Source organism: Protopterus annectens, chromosome 7.part0, assembly GCF_019279795.1.
Source record: "Protopterus annectens isolate FY-2018-M chromosome 7.part0, PAN1.0, whole genome shotgun sequence".
NCBI lineage: Eukaryota > Metazoa > Chordata > Ceratodontiformes > Protopteridae > Protopterus > Protopterus annectens.
Window position 1 is genome coordinate 1,435,569,622 of NC_056739.1, and position 20,849 is coordinate 1,435,590,470.

The window sequence follows — 20,849 nt, forward strand, 5'->3', positions numbered from 1 at the left end:
CATGGTCCCTGCCCTTAAAATCTGAAAGGGCTACGCCTATCTCACATACCTTTTTATAGCACTGTTCTGAAATCACAGTGAGAACTGCAGTCAGTACACAACTGGCTGCATGCAATTAGCAAATGCTGGCTAACAATTGGTGCAGAGGCCATCACATGGGCATATGCAGATACCTACAAAGTATGCTGTACTCCCAGTCCACACATGCAATACTTTCATTGCACCCTGAGAAGGACGTGAGAGACAGACAGACAGAGAGAGAGAGAGACAGAGACAGAGAAAATTGCAATTAAGCAGACACAAACAAATTGTTCAGCAACAGCCACCTGAAAGCTGGCAACTGGGAAGTGGAGCAGCAGGACACAGAACCAGACGGCAACACAAGCAGCTGTGACAAACACAGGTAATGTAAAGTAATACTATAAAGGTCTACATACTGTGAACCCTCCATATGTGTCATTGGTCTGTATCCATATGTATATGAAGATGTGTAAAGGGCAGGGGACATACAGCAACTATCAGTGAAGGCTGTACATACATTTGTATGTGAGAGCATCTATATGCACATATCAATGTTGGTTGATTGTAGGTTGTAGTGCCATGTACAAAGTAGGTTTCACAGTTATGTATGTTTAGCAGTATGTTAGTGTGTGTATACAGTATGGTAGACAAACATGTTGATATACCTGTCTAACATATGGATACATATGTATGTCAACATATGTATGTGTATATATATATATATATATATATATATATATATATATATATACATATATATATATATATATGATATGCATATATGTATACATACATAGACAGAGAGAGATGTAGGAATACATAGACAGATGTAGATAGAATATTGTACAAACATATATATGTAATGCCCACATACAGATATAGATATATGTAGATACATATACATAGACAGACTGATCTGACTATCTACAGGTATGACTGTATATGACGACCTTCAACACAGCCTGTCCCACCCTCTGTCACTCTCACCCCTCTGTGTCCCCTCTCCACATCTATAGCAATATATGTACATCAATATATATATGTGTATATGTATACAGACATATATATATATATATATATATATATATATATATACATATAGATATATCTATATATATATATATATATATATATATATATATATATATATAGAGAGAGAGAGAGAGATGTATATAAATTCTGAGTGAGGCACATGTGTACAGATGTATTGCAACAGGTGCCTGGTGACAAAGGCATGGAGTGAACACCAGTGTCAAAACCGAGTACCATACCACATTCCAAATCACCTACACCAGTAACCACCAGATATGTGATTGGCTGCCCACCACTGCATGTGTCAGGGGTGAACAGGGTCATAAATGTGTACAATAGTGGCCCCAATGATATTCACAGTGGCACACTATCCCTGGAATACCTGCACATGGTATGTGTCAGCGGACATGGTGTGTCAGCTATGGACATGTAGGTCGGTGTACCCCTCCACACCACATAATGGATGCCATGGTATGGACCTCACATGACAGCTACAGATATGGAGAAGGACACAGTGACATGTACAAAACTGTGACAATGCACTCAAACACATTACCAATGCACAGTGACTGACAACACCACAGAGTACACATATACTACCCACATAGAGGTTACCACTCCCGGATTTACATATGTAAGTCACACCCATGACAGATGTCCAACAACCATAGTAACACCTCACACCATCCACAACCTAAATGTCTGCTGTGTTTCATCCGTGCCACTGCAATAGAGTGCACATGTGGAGGTAAAAGTTCCTACCCAGAGATAAGACATACCCTGCAATAAACCACACAGTGTTAAGAAGCAAGACTCCCCATGAGTACATGTCACACATACCCCTGCTGAATGTTAGTCAGATAGGTAATATGCCATATGAGTCACCCTGTGTAACTGTGTGACAGCAGCAGGTACCATCACACCACATGTGTCACAATGGTCAGGGTAGCAGAACAGTACGCTGCTGTAGTCCCAGGGGCAATAGCATATTGTATAGTATTGTATTGTAATGTAATGTATTGTGTTGTATTGTATTGGTATGTTGAGGTGCCTCCTTCGTGGAGTGGTACCACTGCTGCTGTGCGCCAGTGTACAGGTACATATCCTGTAGTCAGGCTAGTGTTACATAGCACTTCTATATGTGTGTTTAGCTCCTGTCAGGGTTTATGTAGCATGCAACTGGGGATACCATCAGGTCCCATTCATGTTGTGTATTCTGCTGTCCTGAGGGTGGCTCTCACCTCGACATCTGTGATGACAGGGAGGTTACAGTCAGCTGGGATAACTATGTCTTATTTTGTGGGAGAGGGCGGGGTGACACCTGCACTGAACCTGTCTGCCACAATGTTGTCAATATCTGTGGTGTCAGTGAAATATGTGTTGTTGTGTACTAACTATGGGCATAGAGGATGGATCCTGACCAGGTTGCTAACATAGCTGAAGAAGGCCTTCTGGTTATCTGTAGTGTCCCTCTTGATTTCCCCTCTCAGAGTTGCCCATGGATGTTTGTATGATGGAAAATAGATCCTTACTAGTGCTGCTCAGACATGCCCTCCCTTTATGGAATTATGCCCTGTCTTGCAGTAGCTTCCATCTTCTGTAATACAATCTGTCTATGGCTGGGGTCCACCAGACAGGATGCTGTCCCTTTGTGGAGAGTGTCTTGGTCATATATGGGAATGCATGATCCATGCATTCTCGGAGATGTCTGTAGAAAGCAATTGTGTAGGGGTCAGCATTGTGGGTTGTATCTGCCACTGGCCAAGTGGGCTGAAAGGATACCATGTCACTGTTACAAAGTGTAAAGTTTGCATCTGTAATGTTATTCACTATAGTCATTTGTGCTGGTAGTGGAGGTGGGATATGTATATCCAGGGCAATCAGTGTGTGGGCAGCTCACAGTAGTTGATGATGTAGGCCATACAGTACCTAGATACAAACCCACAGAGTGAGGAGGTGCTCTTGACCTGAATCAGTGTTCTGACTGCTGGGGTCTGGTAGTATGTCGTATGGAGTGTGCCAGGTACTGTTGCACAGTTGCTGGCTGAGCACTGTTACCTGGCCATTTACATGTGTATCCACCAATAGACAGACAGATGCTATATGTGTGAGATATGTATTATCATAACAGTCGAGTAGCATGTGTAGTATGTGTGCCAAATTCTGCTGACATATATTGCTGATATCAGGTTATTTTCTTTCTCAGGTACATGGCCCACCCGCGGAATCCCACTTACTCCACAGCTGAGGATGAGGAGATACACCAGAGCCTGGTGCGGGATTATGCAATACTCTTTTCCCGCACCAGCCAGAATCAGCAGGAGAGGGCTGCACTGTGGCAAGACCTTGTCCGTCGGGTAAATGGCATAGGCACGCATAATAGGACATATGAGCAGGTACGACATCACTGCAGTGATTTAATCAGACATGTCCGTCAGCGTGCATTGGATATCCACAGGCAACAGGTCGCCACAGGTGGTGGGGTGGCTACACATCCCCCACTCACCAGACTGGAGGGACTACTCATGAGTGTAGTGGCTCCAGTCCGCCAGCAACAACAACAGCAGCAGACATGCATTATGATGGAGGCTGGAGCCACGCAGCAGCAAGACAGTGAACGTGCAGGTAATATGCCATATGTATAGTTGACTGTTGTGTACACTGGTAGTTAATGCATGTCTGAGGTGTGTCCTTGGTTTGTAGCTGTCACCATAGTATTTAATGTGCAAGTGTGATATCCTTAATATTAGCAGCTGACCTGTGTAAGGCGACTGTTGTACTACTGACCAGTATCATACTCAGTAACAATGGCACAGTTGTGCCCACTGACATTAGTTTCTTCACGTCTGCAGGTCCCTCTGGTATAACAGCAATGCAGCCTATCCATGCTGGTGAATGTGTATTAACAATTCCTGTAATAGTGTTGATAGTAATAGTACTATTTGGCTCACTTAGTAGTGCTCTTTGTATGCATGTAGGTGTGTCTGTGTCTGTGTGTTGATATCACACATACTGAGTACTGTACAATTGTGTGAAACTGTGTGCATGTGTGCATGTGTGCATGTGTGCACGTGTGCACATGTGCACATGTGCATGTGTGCATGTGTGCACCTGTGCATGTGTGCATGTGTGCATGTGTGCATGTGTGCACCTGTGCATGTGTGCATGTGTGCACCTGTGCATGTGTGCATGTGTGCACCTGTGCATGTGTGCATGCGTGCATGTGTGCACCTGTGCATGTGTGCATGTGTGCATGTGTGCACCTGTGCATGTGTGCACCTGTGCACCTGTGCATGTGTGCATGTGTGCATGTGTGCATGTGTACATGTGCACCTGTGCACCTGTGCATGTGTGCATGTGTGCATGTGTACATGTGTGCACCTGTGCATGTGTGCATGTGTGCACCTGTGCATGTGTGCACCTGTGCACCTGTGCATGCGTGCATGTGTACATGTGTGCACCTGTGCATGTGTGCATGTGTGCATGTGTGCATCACTGGTAATCTGTAGACATTGTAAACTGTGTTTCCTGTTTCCCTCCCACAGGTTCTGGTGCTGCTCTGGTGTCATGTAGCAGGGAACCTGAATCAGGTGCCGTGGGTACTGATAATGATGACATCTGTGTAATGGCACAGGAAAGTATGCCAGGGTCCACCATTGGTCAGCCGATTGACAGTACACAGCTGTCGACCCCATCAATGCGCACAGTTATCCTGCCAATACACCCTTTGTCACCAATGTCCCTAGGTGATGGACAGCATACAGTGGGATTGACCAGGGTAATGTGGTATCTGTGGCACATGCCTCCCCACACAGCAGCCATGGGCATGGCCCAGAGATGGTACCACACAGACAGATGTCCAGGGGTTCTCGTGGGAGCATCCATGGGCGTACTGCCCCTGTCAGACATGCCCACAGAGGTCTTACAACCTCAGCTATGTTTCGGGCTGTCATGCAGGCACAGTCATGTATGGAATGGTACACCAGACAGGGTCTGAGGGAGCTGACAGCATGTCGCACAGCCATGACTGACAGTATGCGTGACATTGCGGCTGCCATCCGTGATTTCACCGATGTCATAGACAGACGTTGTGGGGACATATTAGACCGGTTCCACAACTACATGTCCATGAGCCAGGGAGATGGTGGGCAGTTGAGGCGTCGACGTGGCCATATGCCAGCAACAGCAGCAGCTGGCAGTCATCGCGGATGACAACAGGGCCGCAGCCGCCCCCGTAGTGCCAGCAGCAGCCCCAGCAATGCTGGGTCTGTGCTGTCATCAGACCGCCCCAGGAGACCATGTGCACGTGGCTCTGGTTGGGCCCGACAGGGATCTGTGTCCAGTCAATGACTGCCTGCTTCTGATGACAGTACCCAGTCTGGGTTGGTACTGGATATGGTCCGTAGCACCCCTGCAAGGCACAGGTACCATGTCCATGGCCAGAGACACTGATCTGTATGACCTGGCAGGTACAGTCTGTGGCTGTCCACAAACACCAGTATATGGCAGCCATGAGGTGGAACTGTGTGCATCCATACACACATGCGAATTGACAGCACCTAGGGCTACCGCATACACTCACACACTGCATCAACATTGCCCCACCTTCTACTGCTGTCCCTCACCAACACACATACACATACATGTCAATTGGTGGTATCGGTGGCTGACTCAGGCATACCAAGTTCACACCCTGTGCATATGATGAAACTGTGCCACCTCCTGCAATCTGTAACAACTGTGCAGGTACAGGTTAACATGTTGCTGATGCACAGGGTGACCACATAGATGTGTAGTAATAGTATCATGTTGTTAACAGTACTGTGTGCTGAATTAATTGTGGGTATATCACAGCATGCCTGATGCAGTAAGTGTGTGATTGTCATGTCCTGTTGTCTACACCCATGGTAAGTACCATAGTGTATCATCTGCACATGTTGGCATACTGGTGGTAATGATGTCAACAGAAGGCTACATACATAGGTAGCACAGGGGATAAGGTAATGAATGTAGTAATACGCAATGATGGACATGTAAATTGCAAGTGGCATGTTGCCCACACTGGACTCTGCAATGCAGATGTTTGAGGATGTTGATATGTGTGCAGTACTACACGACTGGTACAGGACACACAGGAGCACCCTAGCAATGCATGCTCACATCTCATACCATGCTAGACAGCTCCAACACAGAAAACTAACTGTCACAGGAGGGAGAGTCCCCATATATGTCAGGGATACTGTGGTGGCAGACCAGGTAGCATACATCCTAGTAAGTATGGAACCACTGAGTGAAAGCTCAGTGTCTGTTATTTGACATGTGTATTACTGCAGGTATGATCACATGGGTTTCCATCCAGTTATTGTACATCCTGACAGTACATGGTCTGTACACTTGTGTGCACTGAGACTGGACCCTAGCCATTTGACCCGTGTATTTCCATGTACATGTGCATAGTGCCTGCATATTTGCAGTGTTACTGGAACTGGTACAGCTTGTTTGTTGTACAATGGACTACATGCAGCCCTGTTTACTGTAGCTTTGTTTGCATGCATGTTTGCTTGCAATTACCCTGGAATACTGATCACACCTGCAATGCATAGTTATAGAGCTTCTGTGGACTCCTAGTGCCATCTGCATAGCTTACTATATGTATGTCCATGTCCCACTTGACAGGATGTCACTGTTTGTCCTGTTCACATGTACATTGCCTGTGGCACAGTGCATATGACTTACCTGGCATGTGTCCACGTGAGCAGTCATATATGCTACTGCTAACTAATCACAGGCACTACACCTTCACATATTCATCTTCTGTTGAACTACCTGCTTTGCTAGGGACGGCCTGCACCTGTCACCCCTGGGCTTTCAGATATTGGCAAAGGCTCTTGCTACCCCCATAGTGCCTATGTTAGGCAAGGCTCAAATGACAAACCCACCTTCACAGGTATCACAAGGGATAGGAAACTAAGAGTAATGCTACCCAACGCCAGAAGTCTAAACCTCCAGATGCATGCACCCAAAACACTCCTTGGCATGGAGAACATCGATATCTGTGCAGTAACAGATGCCTGGTTCGGGGCTACTGAGAGCACACCAGCACTACCAGGTTTAACCTGGTTGATTTCTTTGAAACAGTCACCAAGGCCATTGACGAGGGGAAGGTGGTTCACACAGCCTACCTGGACCTTGCAAAAGCCTTCACAACAATACCCCACTTGGGCATTCTAGAGAAGCTCACCAGCTTAAATATAAGCCCCTATGTCACTAGATGGATTGCACAGTGGCTCGAGGACAGAACCCACATGGTTAGAATTGCTGGAGCCATGCCAGACTCCAAACCAGTTACGAGTTGTGTCCCACAAGGCTCAGTCCTGGGACCTCTCTTGTTTGGTATATATTTATTGGAGGTACAGGCCAACACGGACGGACTGAGGCTGACCAAATATGCAGATGACTGCGAACTGGCCACCATAATCGACTCTCCAGCCGACACAAGCATCTTCCAAAGGGGCATCATAGGAACAGACAACTTGTGCCAGAGCCATGGCCTTCAGCTGAACAGTGTTTAGAAAGGGAAATGTGCATCCTGTAGTCTGCTCACCTAGTTGCCAAAAGGGACATTTTCCTCACACACACTAACCCCCCTCAGCCAAAAACACACACTTGCCAATTGCAGGATTCAAACCCCTATCTGACTATGTTATGACACTCGAGACGGACACATTAGCAGAGTGTGCTATTCGCATTATTGGGAGGTTTCCCTTCTCTTGCTGTACTTATAGGGTGCTGACATCATCAGTGTTTAGAAAGGGAAATGTGCATCCTGTAGTCTGTTCTCCTAGTTATCAAAAGGGACATTTCCCTCACATACACTAACCCCCCTCAGCCAAACACACACACTTGCAGGATTCAAACCCCTACCTAACTATATTATGACACTTGAGATGGACGCATTAGCCGAGCGTGCTATTTGCATTACTGGGAGGTTTCCCTTCTCTTGCTGTACTTATAGGGTGCTGACATCATCAGTGTTTAGAAAGGGAAATGTGCATCCTGTAGTCTGTTCACCTAGTTGCCAAAAGGGACATTCCTCTCCCACAGCCTTACACACACACCAACCCCACTCACACACAGTGAGCATTTGCAGTATTTAAACCCCTAGCTAACTATGTTATGACACTTGTGACGGACGCATTAACAGAGCGTGCTATTCACATTACTGGGCGGTTTCTCTTCCCCTGCTATACTTAGAGAGTGCTGACATCATCGGTGTTTAGAAAGGGGAATGTGCATCCTGTAGTGTGTTTTCCTAGTTGCCAAAAGGGACATTTCTCTCCCACAGACTTACACACACACCAACCCCACTCCCTCACACACGCACACTGAGCAGTTGCAGGATTCAAACCCCTACCTAACTAGGTTATGACACTTGCGACGGATGCATTGGTAGAGCGCGCTATTCACATTACTGGGACGTTTCTTTTCTCCTGCTGTACTTATAGGGTGCTGACATCATCGATGTTTAGAAAGGGAAATGTGCATCCTGTGGGGAGGCAGACACCAAGCACACTCTGGCTAAGCTGTCATTCCCTAGGGCAAACAGCCTAGTGTTGACCTCTACACCCATATGTTTAATTGTCAAATGCACTATATCACGTATGTCTCTGTAGTCATTTAACTGTGTGCACTGGGCAGACTGCTGTAATGTGGTTGGTTCCTGGAATAACACGTAAAAATACCAGATATGTGTGTCCAACTGCTAAACTGAGATTTGGCCTAAGTGTGTGAGCATGTCCAGTTCAGCCTTCCCATGGCATGTTGTCTGACATATGTCTCATTTATCAAAGTGTGTGAGCATGCCCAGTGTGAGCATTCCATATGTTGGACTCTGCAGCCCACCACATTTGTGGATGAGTGTGAACTTCAACAAATATCACCCGTTTATGGTTGTGTGTTGTGTGTCATGTTGTGTAGTTACTGTGCAACTGCATTGTGTGTGAACACAACAGGATTATACTGTGCCTGCAGTGTTTGCATGGGATACTTTGCATACAGTTGTCAACATCCTTTCACACTGACCTAACACTGTAGTACTGTATAGTGTACTGGTAGTACTTTCACTGTGGTGGACAGTATCCTGGGCTTTAGTGCTATCACTGCTTTACATTTCGATAGTGAGCACAACAGCCTGGTTAGGGGCCAGTTGTGTACATCTGACCATGTTGCATTCTGTTCAGATATGAACTACTTAAACCAGGCTTGTCCAACATTGGTAGTGTATTCCACAACATAGGTGTACATTTGCAAACACTAGCGATGTGCCCTTGTCCATGTCTAATGCTAGTTGGAGAGTGTGTTTGTCCTTCAACACACATTGTAAGTGGAGTTTGCCATGACATATGTCATGGTTAGTATACTGTGCCTCTGTCTACCTGTGACATGACAGTGATACCCAGGATAAAGCTACCATCTCCCATCCACTCATCAAGATTCCTATTGAGGAAGATTGATAAGTGACTCTATGGGTAGCCTGTACTGGGAGTTCACTCATGGGTGGGGGTGGCTTCTGTGTTATGGATCATGCAGTACAGCTTGTCCTATGTAAGTCAGTGCTGGGGTTCAGGTCTCTCATGTGCATAGCTCACTGCCATTCAGATTGTACAAGGTGCAGCATGTTTATTGATACCAGCAACACAGGCAACACATGGCATCTGTGCAAGCTCTTTGATACTCCTGGTGAGGTACTGTTGGGGACTTTACGGTTGATGGAGGTGTCTGCTGAGGTACATCCCACAGGGGCTATTGTAGTCAATTGTACCGCTGATGAAGGATGACTGCAGAGCCACAATGACCTCCCTTATCTAGATCTGACAACCTTCATGATTAGGTGGGTATATGGTATGTTTCTGTAAACACTACAGCACATGTTTGTCCAATGCAGGATATATATCACCTTGTGTCCCCAGGTCTCTCATAACATGTTAACTACATAATGGGTTAACACCTATGTGGTAATTGGTGGGCACTTACTGTATATCCACGGGGGTTGACTATACACTTTTCTGCAATTAGCTTGCTGACATGGCTATGGCACCAGTTGTCTGTTTCTATGTGGCCCTTTTGTGGGATGCTTGTGTCGGCTGGTGGATCATATGTGGTGAGCAGTTTGTAGTCCTCCGCAAACATGTTCGGACACAGTCCTTCCATGTTTGCCTGTATCTATGGGACATATATACCAGACGAGGGAGATCCCAGGACCAAGCCTTGTGGGATGCCAGTTATATCTGGTTTGTAGTCTGACATGGCTGCAGCATGTCTGACCATGTCTATTCTGTCCTTGGTCTGGTTTGCAGCCCCTCTACTGACATAGGGGTTTATATTTAAGCTGGGGAGCTTATCTATAATGAACACGTAGGGTATTGTATAGAAGCCTTTGCAAGGTCCAGCTACACTGTGTGGACCACATTGCCCTCATCAATGACCTTAATGACTGTTTCAATTGAGTCAAACATGGTTAGGGGCAGGATCTGCACTTAAGAAAGCCACACTGGGTAGGGTCCGGTGTCAGTAGGTCCCCAATATATTTATGTCTGTGGTACATGCTGATCCTTTCCATAACTGTGCAGACCGAGCTTCTCAGGATTCTGGGGTAGTAGTTTTCAGTATCCATTCAGGCAACACCTTTGTTGAGAAGGACCACTGTTGTTGTACACTGCTCTTTGGGTACATATTCTGTGGTAAGGCTGACATTGAGCAGTAGTGTGATTTGGCATTCCATTCATCTTGGAGTCCATGTTGCACTAAGCCCAGGCCACCATCTCATACCATTGCTGCTGTGTGTTTTGCTTTGTAGATGCTGGCTGTTACCTCAGCATCTGCAATGTCAGGGGGCCAGCAGTCTGCTGGGATAGATATTCTGCATTCGGGGGGAGGGGGGTTGCACTGCACCTGTCAGGATGTATGTTGGCAATATGTGTGTGTGTTTGTGATATTTGTGTGATTTAGAGCATATCTGTGAATTCCCAACATGGTTCCTACCATCAGTTGTGAAAGCCTTGGGATTATCCTTAGTGTCCTGTACAATTTGTATCTTCATAGGTTCATAGGTTCATACTAGGCTATCCACCCTAGGGCATTTGTTAGCCTAGCCAGAGTGTGTGTGGCTTTTGCCACCCCTTGCTATGTGAATATTATGGCCATTTACGATTTGCTTTGCTGTGCCTCTGTCTGGACATGACACAGTGAAGACCCCCAGTGTAACTCTACAATCATCCATCCACTTGGCAAGATTCCTGTTGAAGAGTGTCAGTGAGGGGCTCTGCCTAACATGGAGTGGGATTCTGGTCCAGGGTGTGGGAGCCTCTGGATTATGTATCTGTCCCACCAGCACATCCTATTTCATTATTTGTTGAGGTTGACATCTCTCACTCTCACAGCTCCGATGGCTTTGAGTTTTCTGGGGTGGAGCATGTCCATTACTCCTGTGTTGGGCATGGCCTTCTACAACAGGCATGCAATGCCTCTGTGTAGGCAGTATGTGACTGCATTCAGCTGGGGTGTCTACAGCCAGGCAGCATATGACATATATTTGAGACCCTTTATCCTCTTGGTGAGGTACCTTTGAGGTCTTTCTAACTGCTGCAGGTGTCAGGTAAGGTACATCCCATATGAGACATTGTACTAGATTATGGGTGTGATAAGAGAACAGTATAGGGGCACAATGACCTCTGTTGACGTAGATGTGAATCCTTTCCTGATACGGTGTCAAATGTAGACAGTCTTCCTAGCCACATTGGCAATGCGGGTGTCACATAACAGGTTACTGTCCACTTGTGTCCCTAGGTCCCTGGTTACTCCTTCCATACATAAAGGTTTACCACCTATGTGGTAATTTGTGGTACCTTGTTTGGTATTTGGTGGGACATTCATACTGTCCAGTGTCTTCAGGACGGCTGGGTGGGGTTCCTGTGTATGAGAGTGTGGTCTGTAGCATGCTACAGACTGTACAGCAGTCTTGCCTACAGTTAGTTGCACATGGGTGGACTCCAATGCTTGTGCATTGTCAGTTACCTGGACATATGGGTGTCTGTGCTGAATATGGATACTCACCCTCCTTTTATGTTTTGTTCCAGGTTTTGGGGCCATGACACATGATATGTGGTATAACCTGGTAGTGCTGGTGTGCTGTCAGGAGGCTTGCAGCAGGTTTCTGTCACTGCACAGACATCAATGTTCTCCATACTGGAGATGGCATTGGGAGCATGCATATTGGGGTTTACACATCTGGCATTGGTCAGCATTACCCTTATGTTTCTTTCCACTTATGTTTCCTAGGGTGGTGGGTCAGTCTTTTCAGCCTTGCCTACAAAAGGCTCTATGGAGGTGGCAAAGGTCTTATCCAATATCCAGACGCCCAGGGGTAACGGGTGCAAGCCATCCCAAGAACAGCTGTGTGGCTTGTCAAGCATGACATCCCAAGCAGACAGACATTGGATCCCCTTGGAATGACACCAGTAAGTGTGCCACTTGCTATGACTGATCATTCCGTGTTTGTACTGTGGCATTATTCTTGGTAAGGGTAGGATGCTGCAAATGGTGAGTGTCATACCGGCCTGGACTACATAATCAGAGAGCTCATCTATGTCTCTTTTCATGTAGTCTAGGGAGGTACATCTCAGGTCATTCACACCAGCATGGACTATGACTGCATCATATTTCTACTTGCTTTGGAGTGACCTGCATACTTCTGTTATGTGGCGTTGTGGCAGCCTACAGGCAGCTTACTGTACCCTTTCCTTGTTCAGTCTGGTGTGCGGGACAGCAGTGTGTCTGACTATGGAGTCACCTATTACAACTGTATCAGGCATGTTGTTTCTCCTTCTGGCCTGTGACTGTTTGGCACACCAGCTTTGTGTACTATGTGTTGCATGTGCTATGTTTGGAGGTTGTTTGATTGGGTGTCTGCTTTAGAGGCCTCTGTTGGTGTGCTGTGTTTGTAATTTGTGCCTCCGGGAATGTTTTTCTGTGTTTATGTGTTTGGTTTGCAGTTGTGATAGGTCTATGTGGGACTGTGTTTGTGGTGTGTGTGGTTACCTTCTACTCCTGACTAGTTTTGGGAGTACTGAGTTGAGGGAGCTCAGCCTCCAGTTTGGATAGATTGTTGCATCTCTCACATATATTTGTATTTCTTGGGTGGAGTTGGGGGTTGTCTGTGTACTTGGGGCAGGTGTAACATTGCCTCAGGATTCACAGATTCAACTTGTTGTGGCTGGCCTTAGTGGATTGTATGTGTGGACAGATTTTATTGCCATACTACTGATCAGTGATTACTTCATTGTTTATGTTTGCTCTATCATGTAGTAGCTTCCTCATTCTCTTGCATGGTTTGGTTATGGCTGGTGTCCACCATGCCAGATGCCTGCGTGTATGGCATTGTGTCTTGTTTTAATTTAGGATTGCATTATCCAAGCATTACTGGCAGTGTTCATGGAATGGCTGTATTACAGGTTCTGAGGTGTGGCCCATATTTTGCACCTGCACAGGACCTTTAATGGATTCCACATCAGTTTGGAGGAGTGCAAATATTGCTTTACACATGTTTTCCACTGTGGTTTTCTGGCCAGGGACTGTGGTCAGGATTTGTATATCCAGTGTGATTACTCTATGGTCTGGTTTTACCAGTGAGCAATACACTTCTCATCTTGCCATCCAGTACCCATGTTGCTGATTATCACATCCAGTATGCTTACCCCTCTTGTGGGAGTGGTACATTGTTCCTGGGCCTTTTGGTTTATGGATTCTATGAACTTTTGTCCTACACTGTTGGAGCTAGTATAATGCTCCCAGTCTATGTCTGGGTATTTTCAGTCACCCAATATAATGTGGTTTGGAGGACTTGATATATTTGTGTATTCCAGCATAGGCCAGGTGCAGTTCCTGGTGTTGGGACAGTAGTCTGTAGCAGGCTATAAACTGGGGGGGCAGTTTTAGCCACTGTTACTTGACCATGGCTAGTCCATGCTGCTTTTTGTTGTGGTACCAACATGGGGGTGTGGTTATCCTTGACAATTCTTGCTAGTCACCCTCCTTTTGTAGCTTGTTCCATGTTTTGAGGCTGTACAGCACAGTATGAGGTGTAACCTGGTAGTGTTAGGGTGCTGTTGTGAGTCTTGACTCAGTTTTCTGTTACAGCGCAGATATCAACATTCTCCATACTGGGTGAGTTTAGACTGCATGCATCTTGCTGTTTTGACTTATCCCTTATCTTATTCTTTTCCCTCCTGATACCTATGGAGATAGGTTTGTGTTTTGAGCCTTACCTATTCAGGGCACACTGTGGGTAACAACAGCCTTTGCCAGTATCCATACGGCCTGCACTGATAGGGGCACGCCAGTCCTAGCAGGTGGAGCATCATGTCATGCTCAGCATGTCATCCCAGACTGGCACACATTGGATCCCTTTTGACTAACTGCGATACTTCAGTCAATTATTGCACTTGATCATCTCATTGTCATATTGTGGCATGATGCTTGGTGAGGGTAGGATGTTAGTCAGGGTCCTCAGGTGTGCATATAGTACATAGTGTTACATTACTTAACACATAGCATTCATGCCTCAGGTGGTGCTGCAGGGCTGCCTCTGTCGGATGCGCATATTACACTTCCCTGTACATGTTTGAGAGCAGGTTGTGTTATGTTAGGCATCCCTGTTACTATATGAGTGAGTCAGAGAGGGGTATCATTCCCAGGGTTCCTACTGAGCCAGTGTATGTGCTATGCGTTGCCTCTTTGCCAAGGCCAGGGCATACTGGGCACACCTCTATCTGCCTACTGGGGCAGGCTCAGGTTGTTCCTCCTCCGAGTCACGCTCTGCCTGTGATGGCCTTGGCAATGGTGGGGGGCTGTTTGGCCCAGCCCTATGCTGGTCCTGCTGCAGCTGTTTTCGCAAGATCATATTATGTAGCATAGCACATACCATGACAATTTGGGTACATGTAGTTGGTGTGTACTGCAAGGCTCCACCAGATGTGTCCAGACACCGGAACTGTGACTTGAGCAGCCCAAATACACGCTCTATTACATTACGTGTTTGTGCGTGTGCCTCATTATGGCGTTCCTGTTCAGGTGTGTGTGCATTTCTGATGGGTGTCATCAGCCATGGCTCCAGTACATAACCTGCATCCCCCACTAGGTGTCCGTGCGGGATGTCCCCATTGGCAAATGTCTGGTACAGCTGTGTCAAATGCCAGATGTGGGAATCATGGTAGCTCCCAGGACAGCCAGCACACACATTCATTATTATGCCCTGGGCATCATACACGACCTGGCAGTTGATGGAGGAGAAGCCCTTGCGGTTGATGTATGCCCTACCCCGCTCACCGGCTGGTGCTTTGATGCGTATGTGCGTGCAGTCTATTGCACCCACTACCTCAGGGTATTCCGCTATTTGCTGGAAGAGACGATATTGCTGGCCAATACCTCACGGGCATTGGGGAAATATACATGATCACCGACATGTGCTGACATGGCATCCAGGAACTGGTGCAGTACCCTGGAGGCTGATGCCTGTGATATCCCCATCATATCACCAGTTGGTCTCTGGAAGGTACCTGTTGCTAGTATTCTTAGGCCAACACATACCTTGGTTTCCACTGGGATGGGTTCCCCTCTGTTGGTTCTGTGTGTGAGGCGTGGCCTGCACAGCTCCACTATTTGCTGCAGGAGGTCTCTGTCCACTCTATAGCGCTCTACTATCTCCAGCTCATATAACCCATGGTAGGTGACCCTGGGCCTGTACACTCTTCTCCATCTCCTCACTGTGGGTTGTCTGGCACCATCTGCATTGTCACCACCCTCAGCAAGTCGCCTATGTCTCATTATGACAGCTATGGCAGCCCCTAACATTTCTGCTCTGAGTTCAGCTTTTTCAGTTTTCACTTCTAATAACTTAACTCCTGTCTTGCAGTGTCTCTTGAGAGAAACATCCTGCACTGCTGTTTGCAGAGTTTTAAGTGCTGGGCTGGGCTACTATTCTGCCTGTTTAATTGCCTGCTTCTAATTGTTTTCACCTGCTAGCTCCAGCAGTATTCCCTGCTAGCTTCCTACTAAATCTGTTGCTTCCTTTTTCCTCTCTGTTTCCTCAGGGAGGAGCCGTGTGCAAACCAGCAGAAATACGCTCACAGTGGCTTACACGTGCGCACACATGCTTACACGGTTTAGAATCTGCTTATTCGGATTAAAACGCGTGCACACCCGCGCAAACAGTGTTAAACATCTCCCAACACGGTCCCACATGCTCAGTCTGCCTTACATGCGTGCACACTGCCTTACTCGCGCTTCATGGTGCGCACACATGCGCATGTACACCCAGCAAGAAACTTTGGTGTAGGCAACAGTGTACACCTTCCATTTCTTGACTTTCTCATGCTTATTTAGTGGCACACCTCTTTCCATGATATCTGTCTGACATCTGTCATGTAACTCTGACCTCCAATGAATTGCATTTCTTTCTACCATTCCCCCCTGTGATGTCACCTATCTCCTACTCTGTTCCTCCCCCTTCTGTAACTCTTACACTACTCAGACTGTGCTCATTTGCTATGTGACAGTGGAATTCAGTATCCTAACACTCATTTGCATCAGATTGCCTACTAATGCTTAGTTACATCTCTTAGACTCAGCTTCCCCCCTTAGCAACCACTACACGGTGGCCATGTTGGTTTTGGTCTGCTGGTCCCTGCATTGACATTCCATGTATTGCATAAAACCCACATTTGTGGGTTTATAACCTTCGTTTTTATGTTTTATACAGCACAGCCCGTTTGCGCGGGGCTGCGCTGGGTTTAAAAAAAAATTATATTTGTAAGATATTTGCATCAGGTTACCTTGCCAATGGCCACATATTTGGCCATTGGCATGCTGCCTGACACATATGCACCCTTTATTTGGAGCTGACATGGCTCCATTGCGGTTTTTGCAGAAACGTACTCAGTTGTCAACTGAGTACATTTCTGCAGCTAAAATGGCTCTTACACGGGCTGTTCTGGGCTTCCTGGATCGCTAATCATCCTCATTTGCATGCTATTCGGCTGCAAGTGAGGTGATTAGCTTATCCACGCCCACTCCGTGTAAGAGCCGTTTTAGCTTGTCTCTTACATGGACTTTGGGCTGTTCCTGGATCGCAAAGGCTGCATGGAGTCTTACACTACTCTTAGACTCCGTGCAAGCTTTCGTGAATCCGGCCCTATATCTTTTCTATGTTGGAGAAAGTGGATTCTTTTTAAAAATAACTAGAAATACTTCTTTTCATTAGAAATTTTATTAATGTGGAAATCTGACCATATAGACTTACTCTTGAATTTACTATAATGCATAGTACAAATGAGAGTGTCCTCTTCAACTCATCTATCAATAAGGAAATGGAATTCTGAGAAGTATGCAATAGTACCAAGTACTGGGTTGATTGGAAGAATATAGAATTTATGTTTGTTTATTTATTTATTTATTTATTTGCATTTGTTTACCCGGAACGTTCACTGGGACAACAGATACCCATTTTCAGTGGAAGCCCAGAGAGAAAAGCTCCACAATGAATAATACAAACATTAGAATAGCTCAACATTGAGTAATACATACATTAGAATAACAAGCTTTAAGAACAATGATGTAAACAATGCATACATTTGAACAGTAAACAAACAGAATAGAACACTACAACAGGTTTCACAGTGTACAGTTTTACTATAGTCAAACACTACCTTTTTTACTGAGGAATGGAATAGTAGGAGACAGGTAAAGTCACGTTATAGGTTGTGAGGAAATAGCACATGAGCATAGCCATTTGGAGGAGAGATGTTGTCTCAAAGATTTTTTGAAGAAGGAAGCATTACTAGTGTATCTGAGCTGAGGAGGGAGAAAGTTCCATAGTCTAGCAATGGAAAATGAGTGGAGCATTTGACCAGTGGAAAGGTTAGGTTTACTTACTTGTAAAAGTATTTGAATTTCAGAGTGGAGAGGTTTGTTAGGGTGGTATAGAGTGAATAGAGATGAAAGGGAAGGGCATCTAGATGTATTGAATATTAGTTTGTGGGCACTTGTTAGTTTTATATATGTAAGATGATGAGGAAGTTCCAGCCAATTTAGGGAGGTGCAGTGGTGAGAGAAATGTCGTCTATTTGTGATAAACTTGGCAATTTTATTATAGCATGAGTGTAGTTTGGATTTAAGACTAGCCTGTATGTTGGTGAAGAGAGGAGCACCATAGAAAAGTGAGGGGAGCAGGAAGGAGGAGGCAATGGATAGTTTTGAGGTGTAATTTAGAAAAGTTTTGTGATGGTATAGCATGCCTAGTTTTTGGTGTGCTTTCTTTGATGTTGCTGAGTATGTGCAAGTTGAAAGTTAGGTGTTCATCCAAAGTGACACCTAGGAGTTTAGTATGTGTAACTACCTCAATGGTAGTGTTGTCTTGGGAGAGGACATTAAAAGAGTCTTTGTTAATAGGGGTGGACCTTTTGGGGGTAAATAGCATTCATTTGGTTTTCTTAGGGTTTAAGGTAAGGTGGTTATTGGCCATCCACATTTTAGTGGAGCTGAGAGCTGACTGGGTAAGTTTCAGGAATTTGGGTGAGGAATTGGCAGTGCAGATGAGAGTGAAGTCATATGTGTATTGAATGACTGTACCATGGGTTAGAATAGACTGGAAGCCATCGATAAAAATGCTGAAGAGCAGAGGCCCTAAGATGGATCCTTGGGGTACTCCAGTGGTGGTGTTGAGGAAAAGATAGAAACAGTGCAGCCATTTAGTGGCTTGTTGCCTGCCAGTAAGGTAGTTAGTGAACCAATGTAGGGTGGAAGGAGAGATTCCTAAGTTGGAAAGTTTTATAAGAAGAAGAGAATGGGAGATCGTACCAAAGGTTTTGGAAAGGTCAAGAAATAGGGAGGAGGCAAGATTCCTGGTGTCTCAAGCCCAGTTGTCAGAGTCACAGATCACAGAAAGATTTGAGAGCTGTAGAGGTACTATGCCCAGGTCTAAAACCATGCTGGGTTGGTGATGGTAGGTTATTGCTGAGTTGAAAGTTTTGGGTTGGCTGTGAATACATTTTTCCAGGATTATTGAGATGGGAGAAAGAATGTCAATGGGTCTAAAGTTGGTGATATCTGTGTTGTTACCGCCTTTATGTAGTGGGGTGATGAATGCCTTTTTCCAAATGGAAGGAACATAAGACTCTTTGATGGACCTATTAAGGATAGGCAATGGAGTTTGCGGCTATTTGAAGGAATTCTGGGGGCAAGTTGTCAGGGGCAGTGGTACAAGGTTTTAGTTTGAGAAGTAGTTTCTTTACTGTAGCAGCAGGGATAAGTGCAAGAGAGAAGTTATACGAGTGGGGAAGGTAGGTATTAATAGATGGGGCTCTGATGGTTTAGGCTGGTTATGAGGGAACTTAGTGGTAAGATTGGCTATGATATCTATGAAATATGTGTTGGAGTGTGGCTATTTCAATGTTTTTTTTTTAGGATTTGGGCAGGGGTTATTTTTAGGTTCAGGGGACAGTAGGTTGTTGATTGAGGTCCAGAAGTGTTTTGGGTTGTTTTTGTTTGGTTTTGTAGATTATGGTAATAGCCTTTTTGTCTTTAATAACTAGGCTCTTTACTTGAATGTGAAGGTTTCTACAGGTTATAAGGTCAGATGGATTTTTGTGCTTATGCCAAAGTTTCCAGGCTTTGTCTCTGAAAGACATGATTTGTTTGGTGGTTCTTGTCAGCCATGGGGCTTGCTTATTTTTTATGCATTTTAGCTGGGGGGGGGGGGTGAGGTTATTTAAGATATTAAGGAAAGTAGAACTGAAAAATTCAACATCTTCATCAAGGGGAAGTAGTTTTTAGGGATCCCAGTTAATGCTGTTTAAAGAGTTGTTAAAGGTAGTGGGGCAAAAATCTGATGAGTCTCTGGTGTTTTTATATTGATGTCATTTTAATGGGGATGTGGTTCTATGAATTACATAAGCAGGTAAGTGGTCACTTATACTGTTTGGGAGGGTTCTTGTGCTGGATATTTTATTGGGGTCTGAGACCATGATCCAATCTAGGATTGTCCTACTGATGTTTCTGTTAGGTCTGGTAATATCAGTGATTAACTGGCTGTAGTTATATAGGTTGATGTTTGTTGGGAAATGTTGCTGGGAGACATCTAACCAGTTAATATTGACGTCTCCAAGAATTATTGTTTCTGAAGATATGTTGTTTGATCTCCAGGCTAAGATTTCCTCTAGAATGGGAATGCTGTTGCCAGGGGGAATGTAGAGAACAATGATCCAGAGGTTTATGCTGTCATTAATTTTTAGGAGGGTTATTAAAATTTCTGCAGTGGAGAAGTTGGTTATGGTTGAGTTGTATGGGTCTATGTTGAAGGAGTTGGGGTAGATCTGTGCTACTTGTACATCCAAAAGCAATCCAGCACAAAGGAAGATAAAATCAATAGGCTTTATTGTGGCACCTCCATCATGCAAACCGGTTTCGGCTGAGAAACAAGCCTTCTTCAGTGCAATAAAAAATTCAATTAGAGCACATCCTAGTGTCTGCTTATATATCACAAAATTTAAAGAGATACATACAAACCAAATAAATGAGAGGCAGAACCCCCAAAACAAAATTTAACCTAACTCATTAAGACCAGGTCTGAATAAAGCTCCCAGCCTGGTGATCCAAGAGGACTCCATATTATTTAATATATCATGCCAACCTGCTTTGAAAGTTCTATGCATTTTAATTTTATCTATTATGATAAACTTGAATTT